Source organism: Mobula birostris, chromosome 9 (genome assembly GCF_030028105.1).
Source record: "Mobula birostris isolate sMobBir1 chromosome 9, sMobBir1.hap1, whole genome shotgun sequence".
Classification (NCBI taxonomy): domain Eukaryota; kingdom Metazoa; phylum Chordata; class Chondrichthyes; order Myliobatiformes; family Myliobatidae; genus Mobula; species Mobula birostris.
Genome location: NC_092378.1, coordinates 59,188,014 through 59,190,262, shown reverse-complemented (window position 1 = coordinate 59,190,262; position 2,249 = coordinate 59,188,014). Strand labels below are relative to the sequence as shown.

Genomic DNA, 2,249 nt, shown 5'->3' with positions numbered 1-2,249 from the left:
TGTCAGGCACGAACTAGGAAGCGTTAATTGGCAGCAGCTGCTTTTAGGCAAGTCTCTATCTGGCATGTGAAGGACATTTAAAGACCAATTGTACAGAGTACGGGACAAGTCTGTTTCAATAAGATCAGGATAAGGGTGGTAAAATGAAGTATTCTTTGATTATGAGAGAGGTGGTAAATTTGGTCAAGAGCGAAAAAAAGAAGCCTTGGCTAGTTTTAGGATGATAAAAATCAAACTCGGTCTTTGAAGGTTATACAGAAGCTAGAAAAGAACTGGTGAAGGGAAGTAGGAGAGTCAGGAAGACTCCTTTAGCAGGTAAGAGAGTAAGAGTTCGGCACGGACTAGAAGGGACTAGATGGCCTGTTTCCGTGCTGTATTTGTTATATGGTTCTGTGTTATATGGTTATAGGTAGAGCAAGAGGAGAAACTAGGTAGAGGGTACGATCCCTCAACGATAAATGAGAGAACATGTGGTTGGAGACACAGATCTCGGCGAGGTGCCAAACGAATACGTTGCATCGGTATTTATTAAGGAGAAGAACATGGCGGATAGTGAGATCGGTGTAGAGAGTGCGAATATGATAGTGAATTTTGAGATAAGCTGACAGGTAGTGTTGGTCATCTTGAAGAACATGAAAGCAGATGTCCCCAAGGCCTTTTACAATTTAATCCAGGTTATTGAAAGACGAAAGAGACGAGATTTGAGATCAATGGACTTACTGAAGGCGTTTAAAAACACCCCATTTCATTGGCTCATCCAGAAGACTACAATGAATGAAGATGCATAGGATGTGAATGGGTGGGATGGTAAAGTCACAGGCAATACACAGATTGGTGGCATGTAGATAGCCGAACTGTGTGTGTGTGTATACCAGCATACCCAGGGCCTGATAGTATATATCCTAGGTTACTGAAAGGGTAGAATGCTAGAAAATTGACAAAATTCTTTGTGGTGTCACTAGCAACATCTGAGGTCCCAGTGGAATGGAGATTAGCTCGTGTTCCTTTAGGGATAATCCACATAAGTTTCTGTTTTCAGTCCAGAATCTGCCCTTTCTCTCTGACCGGCGAAAGATAGTTTCGCCGTGCACCCAAGGATGCATCTATTGCATCCAATAGAATACCCTTCTGCCTGCTCAGCTGTGTGGCCTTGCGATAACGTCGATTAACAAATCATCCATTGGTGTTATTCAGACACAGAGCAAAATTGGGATCTGTGTGTTTGTGGTCGCTGCAAACCCAGTCCCCTCCAATTGAATTTGCATCCGTTCAAATGTCTGCACGTAGTTAATAGTGAATGGTCATTGATTTGAACGTGAACTCTGTTTCTTCCTCCACCGACGCTGACTGATCTGCAGAGTATTTTCAACAGGATCCATTATTAATGCAATATTCATTATGTTTCTCAAATACCGGGGTTAGTATTGCCTGTGCCACGTAAGTACAGCGTAGTAGTCGTGGCCGAGTGGTTAAGGCGATGGACTAGAAATCCATTGGGGTTTCCCCGCGCAGGTTCGAATCCTGCCGATTACGTCTTATCAGTGTTTTGCTTTTGGGTTGTGCGTCGGTGACATTCAGTTCTCGGATGCAGATTGTAAAAACCTGATCCAAACACCAATCTCTGGTCACCGCGCCTAAACCTGGGAAGCTCCCATTTATTCTGCTTTTCTTCAGATTGTCTCTGTTTTGCAACCTTTAAGTTCGGCTGTTAACCGGAAGGATGATGGTTTGTGCCCACACAGGGGCGCTGGAAAGCCAGCAGCTTTTGCTATTCGTTTTGTATGCTCCGTGCTGTTCCTCTTTTATTTACTAAAAGCTATCCCCCCCATATAGAAAACAAAATACTACCACCACTTGCGTGTCTTTCCACGCATTTTGCCATGAGATTAATGCACAGGAAACCAATATAAACTCTCATGTGGCACCAGCGCCTCTTACCCTTCACCTTTAATATGGAGTATTTACTTTAATTCAGCATGGATGAGTATTTCCACCCTTTTCTTTTTCTATTTGGGACTGTCGTGCAGTTTTGTGTTATTCGTGAAAAATTTGCTTCACCTGCCTCTACCTCACCGTTTTAAACTAATACTATGATTTTATATTTAAATAAAATCTGTTGTGTTTAGTTTAAAGTATATTGGCAGCCAGATAGACAAGCCCTTTTCTCACTAGCGCAGTCTCTCCGTAATGTCTTAATAAATCGGTGAGAGGTCAGACAGATTTTCAACGCGAAAGGGATCAAAGAGTGT

General features: G+C 42.7%; 1 non-coding gene across 1 annotated transcript; it reads left to right on the top strand.

Annotated features, from left to right (window-relative positions):
- Positions 1–1,451: 1,451 nt before the first annotated feature.
- On the top strand, positions 1,452–1,533 carry trnas-aga (transfer RNA serine (anticodon AGA)). The gene has a single exon. It is a non-coding gene; the product is annotated as a tRNA-Ser (tRNA).
- Positions 1,534–2,249: the final 716 nt, after the last annotated feature.